Consider the following 18,352-nt stretch of genomic DNA (forward strand, 5'->3'; position numbering starts at 1 on the left):
CACGGCTCTGGCCCTCTGTACTAATATGTATTTTTGGTATACTACCACCTGCCTATCCATGTATGGCTATTTTGGCCACCCCTGGGGCTCGATCTCAGAGGTTGCCAAAAATTTCCTCCTGGAGTAAGAAGCCAAGTGTGACACCTGTTTTCCTTTTCTGTGAGAGTGCGGGGTGTCATGCATGATGGAGAACAAGTCTACAAATCTAAATGCTATGTGACAGGGTGTAAACAATGTAATACATGGTTAGGTGTCATCACAGTCAAGAAAATAAACAGTAAATAAATGAATAAAACAAAAAGTACAATGAATAACCACACCAAACATGATATAGACTGAACACCTGTCTCGAAGTTCAATCCTATCTTTAGAATACATGTAAGGACTGCGTTTTCCCGGGTTGGGGCCTGAATTCAGGCCTAAGGAAGAGACCTGACTTTCTGATCTTCAACCATAGAGACCTTCCCCTTCCCCTAGATACAAGAGTTACCCAGACCCTGAGTTCGAATCCCAGGCCTTACAGACAAAAAAATAGCACAAATTCCAAGCCAGGGAGCTTCATTAGCATTTTTCATATGTTTTAAAGTTCACTTGGCCTTTAATTGCCACATTTTGATTTTATAACATGAGAGTTTTTCAAAAAGGGGTTTAAACATTTACATTTCAGCACAGCACATTGGTGTTTCCATTTTGACCATCTGCCATGAAGACTGAGAATGAAAATGAGTACATCATTCCTCCCTAGAGGGACAGTTGATGTTATTTCTATTTAGAGTTATTTCTATAACTATAACCACTCTACAATTGTATCTTGTGAGTTTTCCTCAGTGCCTACCACAAAATACACTAGGGGAGTCCTCATACCACAAAAGGTTGGGTTTCTGAATAAAAACTCACTTCTGTGAGGACAGTAGGTACTTGTAAGCATTTTGGGAATAAAGTGAATTGTAAAATGAAAAACAAAAACATTGGGACTGGGATGTAGCACAGTAGTGGAGTGCTTGCCTAAAGAGCATAAGACCCTGGAAGAAAAGGAAGGCAAGTTTGCTAAAGGTCAGAAGGTTAGAATTTTATGATCTGTATGAACAAACTTCTTTTTTTCTATTTTTTTTTTTTTGGTCGGTGGTGGGGCTTGAACTCTGGGCTTGACTTCCTGCCTTCAGCTCTTCAACTCATGGCAAGTGCTCTACAGCTTGAGCCACAGTGCCATTTCAGGTTTATTGGAGATAAGCCACAGTGTGATTTCCGGTTTATTGGAGATAAGAGTCTCATGGGCTTTCCTGCCCAGGTTGCTTTGAACCTCCGTCCTCAGATCTCAGCCTCCTGAGTAGCTAGGATTATAGGCATGAGCCACCGATGCCCAGAGCATGAATAAACTTAAAGATTGATTCTGAGGAAAGAAATTTGAAATACACTTTTAATAGAAATAATTTATAATGCCATGGTTAAGGCACTAATTCAGAAGTATTTATTCATTGGCTGGTTTCTTAGTTCATTTAAATATATATATATATATAAACATTTTTAATATATATATACATACATATATATTATTAAAACATAGCTTTGAAGTGTACCTAAAAGCATATGTGCTCATGTAAAGTTATACACTACACAAGCTTGATTTTTTATTTTCAGTTTGTTGGTGCCATAAATTAGGTGGGATGTGTGTACTGTTGTTTTGTTCTCTGTTTTTGGAGAATTTCTCTCTGCTTTCTTCCTCTACCCCCCTCTCTCTGCACTTGAATTCAGCTTGCTCTTTCTTGGCTTGATTGTTCATAGCTGATTTTCTACCACTTCAGCCATACCTGTAGCCTGGCTTTTTGCCAGTTAAATGGAGATGTCATCTCTCAGGCTTTTCTGCCTGGATTGGCTTTGATACTTCATCTTCCAGTTCTCACCTCTTGAGTAGCTGGGATTTCAGATGTGAGCCACTGAGGTGCCTAGGGATGAATTTGACTTTGGTTGGTGCATTCTTTCTGTTTTTCTAAGCATGGGATCATCTACTATAGAATTTCTGTGAATGTCCTGGGTCTGAAATAAGATATATAATACATATGCTAATCTGTATAGTTCTCATAAGATGTAATCAATTAATACATGTTATAAGTATAATAATAGTCAATATAAATAATGAATGAATGAATAGTGCAAAAAATAAAATAAATACACAGTAAAATAATATGCAATAAACAGAAGTATGTAGATATTAATTATTATTTCAAATGTGGATGAATATTACTTTAACAGGACTGGGGATTGAATTCAGGCCTAGGGAACAGGCCTGAATTGCTTTTCTTAAAGATGGTGAGTTTCCCCATCCCCCACAGTGCATTAGAGTTACCCAAACTCTGAGTTCAAATCCCATACCAGACAGGAAAATAAAAAGACACGAATGCCAAGCTGGGGAGCTTCATTAGTATTTTTACAATTTTTATTTTGTGAGGCTTGAGCTCTGGCATTGGGCCCTTTCCCTGTGCTCTTCAGCTCAAGGCGAGCACACATCCGCTTGAGCCACAGCACCACTTCTGGTTTTCTAGTGCTTTATTGGAGATAAGAGTCTCATGGGCTTTATAGCCTGGGATGGATTTGAACCACAATCCTCAGCCTCTTGATTAGCTAGGATTACAGGTGTGAGACACCGGCCCCCAGCTATTTCTAATATTTTAAAATTTTATTGATTGATTGATCGATTGCCAATCACAGGACTTGAACCTCAGTTTCCATCACCCTAGGCTGGGATTGTGCAGCCTCTGGACTCACAGCCTACAATGGGATGATAGGCCTCAGGGGCTGACAGGAAAACAAAATGAATATAGCACCAAAAAATCCACTCATTATCTTGACCACGTAATTATAACCCCTCTGTACAGTATTTTCAAAATAAAAAAATGGAAAATAAATGAATAAAACAAAAATACAATAAGTAACCATAACAAACAGGATATGGACTGACCATCTATACGTAAGTACAAATCTTACCTTTACAATGAATATAAATAGAATGTTCCCGAGGTGGGTACTTGAATACAGGCTTAACGACCAGGCCTTACTTTCTTGTCTTCAAGCATGGTGAGCTTCCCCTTCATCCACAGTGCTTCAGAGTTACCCAGGCCTTAAGTTCAAATTCAAGGGTAGGAGAAACGGCATGAATTGCAAGCCAGGGAGCTATTTTTTTGCTTTTATTTTGCCAAACAAGGTCTTGAACTCAGGTCATGGCAACCATGCCTCAGCTTTCATCACCATAGGCTGGGGTGCAGCTGCTCGAAACACAGCCTATCCTGAGATCCTAGAACTTCAGGCCCTGTGCCGTGGGCGGGTGGGTGGGAACGGGGAAGGATGCACAGAAAAAAAGTGGTGGGATGGAGTTTTAACATTTTCTTCTTTTGCACCGTGGCCATCTGGGTCTGAGTGATCCAGCTCCAAAGGATACTTCACCTTGCATTGCTGAAGGCTTGCAGGCTACTGGGGAAGCCATAATCCTGAACAATGATTAGCCAGGCACCAGTAGCTTTCACCAGTCCTCCTTGATACTTAGAAGGCTGTGATAGGAGGATTATGGTCACAGTCACCCTAGGCAGGGAAGTCCTTGAGACCCCTGTCCAACCTCAATGCCAACAAAGCAAAAGCAGAGCTGTGTGGCTCCAGTGGTAGAGGGCTAATCTTGAGCAAGAACAGCTCATGGACTGTGACCAGATCCTGAGTTCAAAGTCCAGGACTGGCAACAAATAGACATACACAACAATCTGTGCAGCCATCTGGCTAAAGCAGGTCTCCCTCTTGTCCCCAACTGGATTTGACAGAGTTTCCTGGTAAAGGGGCTGCTGTCATCTTGACTCCATCCATTCTGTCTGTATCACAGAATTCCAGACACACCCTCATTCTTTCATGGTTCTTTTTGACCAATGGGATACAAGAATAGTGGCCACGCCCACATCCCATGTTTCCCTGTATCACTAGGATTCCCTCTGTTGGTTGATACCACTAAAAGCAGTTGAGGAAGGTAGAGGTGGCTGAGTGGTGAGCAAGAGACTCCAGGTGACTTTGAGGTAGAGTAGGAAACGATGTCCTAGTCAGTGAGAGGATTTCCTAGAGCCTGGGAACGTGGCCTGCCCAACTTTCCTGTCCCAGCACTCAGATGTCTGAAACAATAAGACTCAATGAGAGAACTGTGGGCAAGAAACTGCCACAAGAACACCAGCAGTATCCTTCCGACAGACCTGAAACATTCAAGAAAACAAAGAACACGAAAAAAAGAGGCATCCCCAAGACAAACATCTCTGGGGAGCCGGATTGAATGGAGAGTCCGGCCAAAGGTGGTGCCGACCATGGGCCTCCCTTGCTTTTGGACACAGTCACAGCCACCAGGGTCCAGGGTGTCAAGGATCCCAATAACACCAAGGATCCACAGAGGGGCTACTGGCATGTGGTGCCCACCCTGGACTACAGAAAAGAAGAAACCAGGCACTCTGTGCCAAGATCCAACCACTGAAGCAGGGAAAGACAGACTGGCAGGATCAATGGGAGTAAGAGACGGCAAAGATAGCCCAGATACATGCAGCACCAAAAATGGAGGTAGAGATCCACAAGGCACCCATACAGCGGTTGGTTTCAGCAGAAAGTGATTTACAATGTGCGCTTGCCCAAGTGCAGCAGGCCACTGATGACAGAGAAAGGGAGCACGAAGCTCTCACCAGCTGCCTGCAAGCTACAGAGTGGCCCGTGGCAGAGCTGGAGATAGCGGCTTCTGCGGTCACTGCTGCAAAGAAGGAGACCAAAATGTTCTTGGAACAGCTGAATGGTCTGACCCTTCAGCTTGAGGAAAAGACCAGAAGCTTCGATGACCTGGAGCAAGTGAACACAGAGTTGCAGGAGAAGCTGGAAGTGCTGTGGATACAGAGGAGCCACATGAAGAAGAGAATATGCAAGTTCCAACAAGTGCTGGAGGGACGTGAGGTACTGAAAGACTACTGGACAACCTGAGCTGGCTGGTGACCACAGCGAATCTGGAGAGAGACACCTTCATGGAGGACCTGAGCATTGAGAGGTCCGCAGGGAAGGAGGAGGCATGATGGCTGACCCAATGGGTGAACCAACTGACAGAGGAGAAGGAATGAGGGACCTAGGGACCTAGGGAATGAGCTGTGGGAACTGAGAAGAAAGCTGGTAATACCACGCCCCCTCCGCAGGACCATCTCAGGCCAAGCAGCAGCTGTAAGTCCAGGCCTACAGCAAGGAGATGGAATTGAAAAACCTGGAGGAACAACTTCACATCCAGGTCTAGGAAAACCAGTCTCAGTCTTCAGAACGTGGAACAGCAGGAGATGCTCAGAGGAGAAGATAGAGAAATGGATAGTGGTGGCTGAGAGAGAGAGCCAAGCAGCTCAGGAGCAGCAGGAGCAGTCCCTGGGCCAGTGCAGGAGTTCAGAACCTCCTGTGAGGCACATCGCCTCCAATGAGTGGCTGTGCTCTGAGAAGGAGGCCCTGCAGCAGCACTTAGAGAGGCAGACCCAGCTGCTGGAGCAGCTGAAGCAAGTGAAGGGCTCAACAAACTGGAGGGACCAGGTGGTTTGCCAAGTGGCAGGACACTCTCAAGTGCCTGGAAGCCACCAGATCACAGGAGTGCCTGCAGGTCCAGCTGAGCTCCTTGGTTTTCCCTGGGGAAGGGGAAGGCATGAGCCCTGGAGAAGCAAAAGGTAAGGAGGTGACACCCGCCCTCCCCCTTCCATGTGACCATCACAGAGGACAGAGATGTCCCCCAGACCAAGAGTGACATGGCTCTGAGAGTGCTCTTGGAGGATGAGATCCACAGGGGGAAACTCCTGCCACAAGAATGGCGGGCCAGCTGGAGGCACCCCCTGGCAAACCCAGCAGCTCAGTGCCAGACTGAGCTGGAGCCACAGACCCTCATGAACTGCCACCAGAGCAGGCATGGGGATCGGAAGTGGGACACGTGGGCATCTGAGAAGAAAATCTGCTTCATCAATGACCTGCCTGATGAGGTAGACTTCCAGAGTCCAGCAGGTGAGCTCCACCATTGATGCAGCCAGCTGTCCGCACACATCCAAACCATCGAGGAGTCCCTCATGGTGTGTAAAGAGCAGATGTTGGTCCTGAATGAGCTGTGTTGGGAGAAAGCCCAGTGCATGCACTGGCTGTCCCAGGAGAAGATGGAGAAGAGGAGAGTGCTGTGGGAGCTGCTGTCACTCCTCCCAAGGGAAAGCACAGACAGCAGTCTCCAGATGACAGCACAGGCTGAACCCCCCCACCCCCTACCAACTCTGCTTCAGATGCCTCAGGATGTGTGGTGGGTGAAATGAGGGAGGATCAGAAAGGTTTTGAAGAATTGCCACTTGAAGACAGCATGGAACCTGCTAGAGGAGAGGTCAGGATTCCCGTCCCCATAGTGGAGTCCCCCAAAGAGAAGGTACTGCCCCAGATGCCCCACATCCAGATCTGCCCACAGCTCCCAGGCTCAGGGGAGGAGTGCTCTCTCACATTCTCCTATAGACTGATGTGGATGATGACGAACTCTGTGATATACCGACTCTCAAAAGCCTTGGCAGCCACCAAAAGTAGGTGGCCAAGTGGCTTTCTCTTAAGCCTCCATATGCGAGGTGACAGGAAGGTTAAACTGGGAGTAGGGTAGGGCAGAGGCTGCAGGGAGTTTTCCCAAACTCAAGGGATAGCTAATGGCCCATTGGTGGCCAGGAAAGAGACCCATGTTATGCTTATCACAAAGAATAAAGTGTTTTCAAAGCAAAATAAAAAAAAAAAGGCTCCAACAAAGATTTGTTCTTCCAGCCCTGAGGCTTGAACTCAGGACCTGGCCACTATTCCTGAGCTCTTTTTGATCAAGGCTGGCCACACCTCTCCTTCCAGCTTTTTCTGTGTGGAATAGAACCCAGGGCTTCAGGCATGCTAGGCGAACACTCTACCACTAAGCCACATTCTCAGGATGATTCTTCCCCCTCCCAAACCCATATGGCCATTCCTCAGATCAATAGGAAGTAGGGGCTAGGATGAATATGAAGCACAAGTCTGGTTCACATCAAAATATTCCCCCGCCCCCTTTTCCCACACCCTTAGTTGAAGTTTCTCTTCTACCATTGAGGGATGAGAGAGAGAGAGGGGAGTCCCAAGAGAGTACCAACAACAGTGGCCCCCTGAGTCCCACATCCTCCCCCACTCAGGTGATCCTCCAGATTCTGATCTTATCTGACTCAATGTGAAGTCTACACTGTCTCCCCACCACTGCAAGGCTCAAGATGAAATAAAGGTCAGCCATGGCCTCAGCCCACACCCAAGGTGGAAGCTCCTAGTCCCAGACCTACTTCCATGTCTGACTGCCCCTAGTTAGGCCAGAACCACCACTCACCACTATGTTGGTGGTGATGACCTCATGGATGGATTCCAGGAAGAAGGTCTATGGCAAAGAGCCGAAGCAGCAGGGTGAGCAGGACAGAAGGAGGTGGGGTGATTGCTCTGGGATCTTCCTTGGAGCCCTCCCATCCAGCCAGATCCATGGTGACCCAAAGCACAGACAAGGCCAGGGGGTGAGACAAGATGGAGGAGCACAGGACTAAAGGAGGTACTGCTTTTTCTTGGAGGACTTGATTAATTCCAATTATAATTAATTCCAATTATATTTGGCCCATGCCAATCCCAAAGGCATCATGCAATGCCTCTCCTTTTTGTTGGCCGTGAGCACTGTCCCTGAGCTCTTTTTCTCAAGGCTGGCACTCTACTACTTGAGCCACAATGCCACTTTGTTTTCTGATGGTTCATCGATAAGAGTCTCATACACTGTCCTGTCCAGACTGGCTTGGCACCATGATCCTCCAGGATGACTGGCATGAGCAACCAGTGCCCAGTATGTGATGCCTTTTGAAGGCATCTTGCTGAGTCTGTAAAGGAGCCCCAAAGGGCCTGGATAGACCATGACCCAATCAAGGAGCTGGGATGGGGGAAGGTTGACCTTCTAGCCATTCTGTTCCCCCAAAATTGAAGATGCCATGTGATGTTGTATGCACCAAACACCTAGGCCAGCAGCCACCAGGCTTAGTGGGAAAAAAATAGAGAATATCCAAAGACTGCAGTGTAGAAATCTCTGATTTTGCATGCATGTAGTGTGTGTGTGTGTGTGTGCGTGTGCGTGTGTGTGTGTGTGTGTGTGTGTGTGTGTGTGTGTACACTAAGGGACTAGGCTCTATAGACCCTGAGTTTTCTTGCTCAAGGATAGTGCTGTGCCACTTGAGCCACAGCCCCACTTGCTTTTCGATGGTTAATTATAGGTAAGAGTCTCAGGCACTTTTCTCTCCAGGGTGGCTTTGAAGCATGATGGAGGCCCTAGGGAAGCAAGAGTAAACAGAACTTGCAGGTACAATCCCTATGGTGGGCTACTCTTGCCGCCTGGTGGCCACACACAGAACATGTAGCCCAGTGCCAGTATCCTCTTGAGTTCAATTTGGGGAAGTTACCATGGTCAAGCTCACTTTTGTTCACCCTGATTGCTGATGCCAGAGCAGGTCTGTTCAACCCTAGGCCAAGAGAGCTCCAGGAGGTCTGACTTTCCAGGGACACAAGGAAGGGAGAGGTCATCTCTAGGCTGAGCTAAGAGCCTTTGCCCATGGATACCCCAACTTGGCCTTACTTATCACCATAAGACCTGTCAAAGAACAACCCAAAAAACAAAATTGTTGCTGTGCCTCCAAGTGGTAGAGCTCTAGCATTGAACCAAAGAGCTCAGGGACAGGGCCCCCAAGCTTTGAGTTCAAGACCCCCAGCTGACCTTCCCCCATAAAACACTGGCTGTCTAAATGTGAACTAGTAGCATTTATGAAGTGTTTCTGAAGAATGGTGATACTGAAGAAAGCACCCTAATTCTAATGACAGCTGAACTTGTGACATACAACTATATGCTGATTCCTTCACAGGGAGCTATTTGCTGGGTCCTTCCCTCATGGGAGTTGTGTGCTGAGTCCTCACAAAAGTGCTGTTTGTTAAGTCATCCCAAAGGGTGCTATGTGCTGAGTCCCTGAGAAGAGTGGGTCGTCCTGGGTTTTTTAAAGGGTGTTGTGTGCTGAGTCCATTACTCAATGTAATGTATGCTGAGTCCTTCAAAACGTGTGGTCTGCTAATGTATCCCAAAGGGTCCTGCTATGTGCTGAGCCCTTGAGAAAAGAGGGATGAGGTGTTTTTGAGTGCTGTGTGCCAAGTTTTTTCACAGGGTGCTCTGTACTGTCCTTCAAATGATGCTGTGTGCTGAGTGCCTCCACAGTGTGGTAAATGCTGAGTCTTCCAAAACTGTTCTGTGTGCTGAGTTTCTCGAAGGATGCTGTGCACTGGGTGTTTTACACAGCATGCTTCAACACAGGGTGTGATGAGTCCCTGGAAAAGAGTGCTATGTGCTGAGTGTTTCAAAGTGTGCCATGGACTGAGTCCTTTACACTGTGGGCTATAGACTCCCTCCTTCAAAGTGTGCTGTGTGCTGAATACTCTATCCAGCATACTACATGCTGAGTCCTTCAAAGAGAGCTGTGTGCTGAGTCATTTACACAGGGTGCTTTGTGCTGATTTTGGAAGTGCGTTGTGTGCTGATTCATCCCAAAGGGTGCTATGTTCTGAGTCCTTGAGAGGTTATCCCCAACACTCACACACACACACACACACACACACACACACACACACACACAAATACAAACACACATACACACACCAGTGTCACCATGCACCTGTGGTGTGGAGGGGGATGGAGGAGAGTCTCCTCCACTGGTGGGGCTGAGGGGAGATTCAATCCCCTGGGCCAGTACTGGGGGTGGGGGTTAGTGCTGAGCTGAGGTAAGGCTGCAATACCATGGTCTAGAAGCCTCAGGGCCCAGTCAGGGCTGCAATTGTGGCCAGGGGTGGGGGGCGGGGCCCAGGGGAGGAGGGGGCGGGGCCCAGGAGCACACTTTGGTGGCAGCAATGGCCAGGGGCACAAGGGGGCAGGGGTGTGTGCGCAGAAGGGGCGGGGTGGCCCAGGAGAGGAGTGTGGGGCCCAGGGAGAGCTGGGAGAAGAGCGAGCAGGAGCACTAGCACCCGTGGAAATGGCTTCAGTGGCTGGCGGCTGCTCCGATCATAGTGTGGGTCCTGGCCGGGAGCGCAGAGCATGCGGAGCCTGCAAGGCAGGCACATCGCCACACGCAGCCCCTCGGAGGCGCCCAGCCATGGTGGCCCTGAGTCTGAGGTCCTGGTTCGGGGAGCACGGCAGAGGCAGTGGCTGCTAAGGCAGCGGCGGCCACAGGTTAGGAGGCCGCTGAAGCTGCGGTGGTGGCTGAGGAGGAGCAGAGGCTGCACGCAGCTCCACCAGACGCCCGCGCTGCATTTCAAACATGGCGCTGCTGGCTGGGACCCACGGAGTCTCTAGCAGTCACCTGGAGGAGATGTTGCACCCCTGGCCTGCTTGTGGGCCTGACTTGGTTCCGGCCCTCGGTCCTCAGACTCCCGGCACGCACCTGGAGTCCCAGCCTACAGCTTCTCCCAGCAGCACACGTGAGTGGCCGACCTGTGCTCCCGCACCCCACAACCCCCTCCCCGTAAACCCCGTCCCCCACTCTACCCTTCCTCCCCACCCTCGCGGATCTGGACCCTTGCCTCTTGCCTTCCCCATGCCCCACAGTCTGTCCTGGCTCTGCCACAAATGCACCACAAGGGTGGGGGGTGGAGATGGGTGTCCACCCGGGGATCCCACCCTCATCCCTAGTGGCCAGTGTTCCAGGAAAAGGGGAGCTGCAGGGAGGTGGGGGCAAAACAGAGCCCCTGGTCTCGAGCAGTGGGAGCCACACAGCTGTGCATCTGCATCCTTTTTCTCCCTGTACCCCCAACCCCAGCTGTCAACAGTTCTGACTGGGTGATCACATTTCCCAGTTCTGCCAGCTTCTGCTAGTGCTACCAGTCCATCTTGTCTCCTTGTCCTCCCCAAGAATTTGCCAAGTTGCCCAGAAGTATGTAGGAGGGAAGTAGGGAGTCCATCCATGTATATAGCCTTTAGGACCCTATCAAAGTCCCCAACAACACCCCCACCCCAGATCAGACACCTTTCTGGAGGCACCTGCTTTGTTTTCTGTCCAGGCTCTGAGAAGCCACATGTCCCAGAACTCCTTCACCCAGCGCCCTGGCCTAGGGTTTTGGTGAATGGGGAGTCAAGGCTGGTTGTTCACAATGGGAAGGGTTTGACCCTGGAGAAAGGGAGAATCAGGGTGGTTCTGCATTATTAGAGCATTGTTCCCCTTGGGTGAGATCCCCTGGTTCTGGCTAGGGAACCCCTGTGCTCCAGCTAGTACATTGCCCAGATGAGAAACCAACAAACTCAGGAGAGACACTGCTCTGAATCTGTGTGTGTGTGTGTGTGTGTGTGTGTGTGTGTGTGTGTGTGTGAGAGAGAGAGAGAGAGAGAGAGAGAGAGAGAGAGAGAGAGATCATCTTTCTCATTGTACAGTCACCATGTCTAAAAAGAGCAAAAGCATTTTATTTGTGTGTATTTGTTATTCTTTTTCAATTAATGCCCAGTATGAGCCCAGCCATAATTTTGTTTTCTCTTTCACCGTTTCTTGGCTCCTTTAGAGAAGGTTTCAGTAGATGTTCCTTTCCACCTTTTTCTTCTCCTTTCCTGCAGCCCACAGTAGCTGCTGGACCTGTGTGGGTCTCCCCTAGGAGTCCTGTGTGAACCACAGACCAGAGTGGACAACTATTCTTCTGTCTTCAGCCAGAAGGCTCATGAGGCTACTGTGATCACAACCGCACTCTTCCAGCCAGACAGTCTGCTCTGGTGTGTATAGTTGGAGCTAATTCAAGGTTGGAAATGAGTCTGCCAAACATAAATAGGGAATGAGATGGGAGGTAGTAGGGCAGGAGCTGTGAATCTAGGAGGGTCTGGGAAGTGACGAACGGTGTGACATAGCAGATGGTTCACCACGACTGAGGATGAGAGGGGAATCTTACCCAGGGTATTGATGGTGTACGTGGGCATCTGGGCAGGGGGCTCTGGGCCTCCAATGGTGGCATAGATTCCCTCTAGAGACAGTGCACTGGTGGGTAGTCCTCCCTGGATTCCTGCAGACACCAATCTGTGTTCCTCCTGGGCTGTTTATAGCTGGGCAATGGTAGGCAAGTGTGTTCCCCCTGCTGGAGCCTACTTGGGATCAGGACATGGCAGTTAGCTTGGGCTTTCTGAATGCCATTTTCTGTAACCTGCTGTAGGCTGTCTGGAAGGAAAAGGGGACCACTGACGTTGGAACCCTTTAAGTTTGATTGGGACAAGTTGAAATGGCAGCTTTTCCAGAGTTTTTTCTTGAAGCTGGCAATTTCTACTAATGCTTGGGATACTGGGTCAAATGAGATGGACCATTTCAGCCACCAAACAATGACATTCAAGCAGCACAAGCAGAGTTCCTGAGCCAAATGGTCTCCTGCAATGAACGTCGTGCCTTGACTGCCTTTCTCCGGCAGCTGCCGATTCTCCTCCAGCTCTCTCTAGAGTGATCACTACAGTCAAGGATGTTGTGGGGAGCAGAGATTGTGCCCTTGCCATCTGCAGCCTGATCGCTGTGAGCAGAGACAATTCCCAGAACCTGTACTGGACTCTGGGAGATTCAGAGACCCAGGATGCCTCAGGGATCCTTTTCTGCAACATGAAAATTGGGGGCCGGTTATGGTGGACCATCCTGTCTGGCCCTAGGGAGTGCAGAGGAGGACCCTTGAGCTAGGCTTTTACCTCACGACAACCTTGTTCACAGCTGAGTGGGGAATGGAGTGCCACACAGCTGGTCAGTTGCTGGACAGAGATCGTTGAGAAGATAGGCATCCCAGAGGCCCCAGAATACAGTGAGTACATCATGGCTCATGTCCTTGGAACCAAAACAGTTAAGTGCGGTGGCACCAGAAGGGTGGGAAGAGGGAGGAGGGAGAACTGTGGGAGAGTTACATCAGGCTTTTCCCCCACCCAGGATGCTTACCTGAGTTGGATGGGACTTTTCTATAGTATTGTCATAGACAGATGCACATCTATTTATCTAACAAAACATTACAGTGTGTGCCAGTTCTGGGGGGGGGAGAGAGTGGGGGGTCATACACGATGAAAGGTTCCAGTGCTGGTTCCACAACACATGAAGAAATCTTGGTTTGAGCTGGATGCTGGTGCCTCACACCTGTCATCCTAGCTACTTAGGAGGCTGAGATAGGAGGATTGAGGCTTAAGGCCCAGGCAGAAAAGCCTGTAAGACTCTTATCTCCAACTGACTACCAAAAAGAAAATGCCAGAAGTGGATGAGTAGCTCAAGCTGTAGACTGTTGGCCTTGAGTAAAAAGGCTCAGGGACAGCACCCAGGCTCTGAGTTCATGCCCAGGAGTGACACAATGAAAGGAAAGAGAAAGAGAGGAGGGAAGGATGGAGGGAGAAAAGGAGGAAAGGAAGGAAGAAGGGAGCATGCAAGCCTTGATTTGGAGTCCCTGGATCAAGGGAGCCAACCATTCACAATCTCTGTGGGGACAGTTTCAGAGCCTAAAGCTAGTGTGTAGGACCAAGCCACTGACCCATTCATGACATCAGCAACTTCATGACATCCAAATCTGAGTGGTCACTGACTGCAGAAGGAAGCAGCCTCGGGTAGACCCTAGGGCTCAGGGTGGGTCATAGAGTTTCAATCTCCCCTGATTCACGGAGTTTATTTTCTGGTCAGATGAGAAGAAACTGTCCAAAGTCTAGGGAGGCATAGGGTGAGGGAGGGGCAAGACGGGGGTAGCAAGGGATAAACAGGAAGATCAAGAGGGAGGACAATCCAGATCCAGTGAGTCAGGCTATTGGAGCCAGGACCTCAACTGATAACCTAGACCATCAGTGATAGAATCTTCAACCCAGCCACATGGCTATTAAAAGTCCTGGCACTCTGGGTTCACTGTTGACAACCTGGCTGTCATCCACTGCAGGATGCCTGTGCAGTACATCTGTGGGGACTGGGACTTTTGCTGGCTCAATCTGAAGATGACACCCCCAGTGTTCATTCCTCGACCAGAGACAGAGTTAAGCTTGCTACTGGAACAGGACACTCAGGGAATGAGGGCGAGAGTCAGAACTGTGTTGCCCCCAGACTTCATCTAGGGGACTCTAGGGCCCTGTGACTGCCATCTTCAGAGGTAGAGGTGGGTCTCTTTGCTAGCTCAGCCTTTAGTCTAGATGGCAGATGTGGGAGGGGCGGACTGAAGGTGAGGCTAGTGGGAAAACAGGAGGCACTGGGCTGGGAGCAGGGTTGTTTCTTAGAGGATACTCACAACCCAGGAACATTCCTAAATGGATCAGCCGTTTTCTCCTTCCCGAGATAGAAGGACCTAGAGCCCTCCAATCTCCAACCCTTGGCTGAGAAATTCATTCATTTCCGTATGCTTTGTTTGGATAACTAGATCTCACCTGACTGCCCACTGTCAAGACAGGAAAGTGAGAGATCTTGAGTCCTTGATGAGGTCATGGGATCCTCAGTATGAGATTGTACTTGAACGTCCTGACTTGGTGCGTGGTCAGTCCCATCTAAGACTGCCATGACCTAGGACATAGAATCTAGAGACTCACAGCAGGATGAGTATTATGTGTGAGCTTTGAGCTCCCGTGTGCTCACCTGCTTCCTTTTCTTGGGTGGGTTTATGCTAGAAAAATCTTAAAACTAGGGCCTGGGTCCCATCCCTTGTTTCATGCTCAAAGCTAGCACTCTACCATTTGAGCCACAGCTACACTTGCAACATATTTGGGTGTTTAATTGGAGATAAGAGTTCTGAATGACTTTGCTGCCAAGGGTTGCATCCAACTGCAGTCTTCAGATCTCAGTCTCCTGAGGGGATAGGATGACAGGCATAGAAAAGCATCATTGGCCGGGTGCCAGTGGCTCATGGCTGTCATCCTAAGTACTCAGGAGCTGAATCTTAGGATCACGGGTAAAAGCCAGCTTGGGCAGGAAAGACCCTCAGACTCTTCTCTCCAATAAAGCAACAGAAAACCGGAAATGGTGCTGTGGCTCAAGTAGTAGAGTGCTGGACTTGAGCTGAACAGCCCAGGGATAGCACCCAGGCTCAGAGTTCAAGCCCCACAACCAACAAAAAGAAAGAAAGTAAAACATCTTTGCCTACAAAGGACAGCGGAGGTGTGTTTGTATGTATGTGTGTGTGTGTGTGTGTGTGTGTGTGTGTGTGTGTGTGTGTGTGTGAGGGGTGATGGTGGTAGAAATTTAGCGCCTTGCTCAGTCATCAGTTTAGATGGATTGTCCCAAACTCTTAGTTCACGGCAGCTGATTCTTGACCACAGGTGAAGCTCTGGGTTGGATGTCGACCATCGGACCTCAGTCTCCTCATGGGACAGTTGTGAGTAAATAAGGGACTAATACAGAAGGATCTCTGGAGCAGGGCCAGGCACAGAGGGAGCAGGTGTCAGATACAGTTGTCAACAATTCTGTGAGCATATGACAGGAAGTTGCCGGGGAAGAGCTCAGATGGGGTCTGCTATTAATCATGCAACAGGTGTGGGATAATGAAACAAAACATGGCTGTCTTTCATCATTACCCTGTCTCCATGAGGAAGGGATCCTTCATTCTATTCATTTTTCCAGCTGGGGAAAATGAGTCATGGAGAAGCCAGGTGACCTACTCATGACCTCTAGCTGACAAGAATCTTGGCCTGATTTCTCTGCCATGCTTCCTAGAACAGTGGGTGTTATTCAGTCCACTTCTTGTGGTGGGAAGTCCACTTCTTGTCATTTGTGGGGATTGAATTCTGGGCCTGGATGCTATCCCTGAGCTCCTCAGAACAAGGCTAGTACTCTACCCCCTGAGCCACAGCATCACTTCTGGTTTTCTGTTGGTTCTTTGAGGAAAAAAGTCTCACAGACATTCCTCCCGAGCCAGCTATGAACCACGATCTTCACATCTCACCCTCCTGTGTAGGTAGGATTATAGGTCTGAGCCACCAGCACCTGGCTTAAGTGTAATACTGAACCTCTGCCTCTCTCTCTCTCTCTCTCTCTCTCTCTCTCTCTCTCTCTCTCTCTCTCTCTCTCTCTCTCTCTCTCTCTCTCTCTCTCTCTCTCTCTCTCTCTCTCTCTCTCTCTCTCCCTCTCTCTTTGTCTCTCTCAGGAATTGGTTGAATGAGTGCTGGAGGAGGTGTCCCAGCATCCCCATGTGGCTGGAACCCAAGGTGGCCCTCTCATTCTGGAGGTGGGCTGTGGGTCAGGAGCTGTTTTGCTCAGCCTGTTGAACCAGCCCCATGAGGTAAGCCCCTCTGTGCCCTGGCTAGACAGTGATGGTTATTCATTGTCCATCCCATGAGTCCTTCCCCACATCACTCTGCTACACCATTGAAGGAAAGTGGATGAGAAGGTGTCATCTTGTCCCCTGCCCAGCACAATCCAGGGACTCTGACCTATACCCCCACCTATCTGACAAGACCCTGGATATAAGACAATAAAAACACTCCATGTGTAATACCCTTTGCTGGAGAGTTTCCTTTCGGTTAGAGTGGCGGGGTTCAGAGGAAAGACCCAAGACCTGACACCTCCCATTGTACATTTGTTCTTGTGACAGAGCCAAGTCATTGCTGTGGATAAGGACAAAGCCTCCATCAGACTGACCCAGAACAATGCTCAAAGATTGGTAGGTTGTTGAAGTATCAAACCCACTCATGTCTGCTTCCTACTTCCAGCAAGGAGGTTTAGTATGGGTGGCCCGGCCCTGGGCCTAAGGGATTATAAATGGATGGTGGCGGTCAGGAGCTCATGGCTCCCACCCATCATCCTGGCTCTTCGGGAGGCTGAGGTCTGATGGTTGTGACTCAGAGCAGCCCCGGAAGGAAATTCCAGGAGATTCTTATCTCCCATAAACCACCTCCCTCCCCAAACCCACACACAAATAAGCCAGATGTGGTGCTGTGGCCCAACTGGTAGAGCCTCAGCCTTAACAAAAGAAGCTAAGGGATAACACCCAGGCCCTGAATCCAAGCCCTAGGACTAACACAATCATAAAATAAATGAATAGTGTACACCTTTTAGCTGACTACCAAGAAAGATGTATTCAGTTTTCTGGCTGGTACATTCAGCCAAAGGAAAGGGGATACCTTTGATGTTCTCCCAACCCTCTCCTTCTCTCCTTTATCTGTCCAGGCTTAGGTGGCAGGACAGAATTCGGATCATAGCCTTGGATGTAGATCCTGGATGCACTCCCTGCTGGGAGGATGAGGCCCCATAGAGATGAGGGTAAGGACCCCAACACTCACACACACAAACACACAAACATCCGTAAGGCAACTCAGACTAGCCTTTTCCAAAGACACTTTATCTCCTTGGATTAACTGACCCAGGAGAGGAATTTGATCCCCTGTAACTGATTATTTTAACTTGGGCTTGCTAGTTGATAGGATATGAATGTGAGCCAACAAAAACCAAAAAGCTTTTGGTGCCGGTCACCTGGGGTTCAGGCTCAGGCCTGTTATCCTGGCTACTTGGGAGGCTGAGATCTGAGCATCACAGTTTGAAGCAAGCCATAAGCTGGAAAGCCCATGAAAATCTACTCTCCATGGAACCACCAAAAAACCAGAAGTGGAGCTTTCGCTCAAGTGGTAGAGCACCAGCCTTGAGCAATAAAACTCAGAGACAGTTCTCAGATCCTCAGTTCAAGCTCACCCAAAGAAATGGTCCTGTCTAGTTGCCCACAGATTGCCCAGGCCTCGCTCCCCCTCTCACTGAGTGTGATACAACACCTGCCCCTGGGTGGTGTATCAGGGCCTTCAGAAATCCTGTGGTGGAATCCAGACCTTCCTCTTTGTGCACTCTCAACCCACACTGGCTGGAAGGCAGAGCTTGACAAGTCTGGCAGGCTGCACAGTGGAGAGTCTCCAGCTATGCCAAGGTGATCAGAAAGGGCTTCTTGGAGACAACATAGCAGAGCATGTTCATTTCCAGCCAGGGCTGTTGGTGAGAGACTTGGTATAGATGTGCGAGACTGTCCCAAGACAGGCCTGAGGGGTCACAGAAGAACAGCTATCCAGGGGTGGCATTGCGTCGTAGAGGTAGAGGGCTTGCCTAGCACACAGAAAAGCATGGGTTCGATTCCTAAGTCCTGCATACACAGTAAAAGCTGGAAGTGGCACTGTGGCTCAGGTGAAAGAGCACTCCTCTGGAGACAAAGAAAGTCAGGCACAGTACCGGGGCTCTGTGGTCAGGCCCCAGGGCTGTCACCATAAAGCAGTTCTCCCAGGGACCTTGGTGACAGGTGGATGGCTATGCCCTGAAGCTCTTAGTAGATCCATCCGTGCTTTGTGTTTCCTTTGACAGAGGGGAGC

This window comes from Dipodomys merriami, unplaced genomic scaffold (assembly GCF_024711535.1).
Source record: "Dipodomys merriami isolate MVZ:Mamm:240054 unplaced genomic scaffold, mDipMer1.0.p SCAF_266, whole genome shotgun sequence".
Classification (NCBI taxonomy): domain Eukaryota; kingdom Metazoa; phylum Chordata; class Mammalia; order Rodentia; family Heteromyidae; genus Dipodomys; species Dipodomys merriami.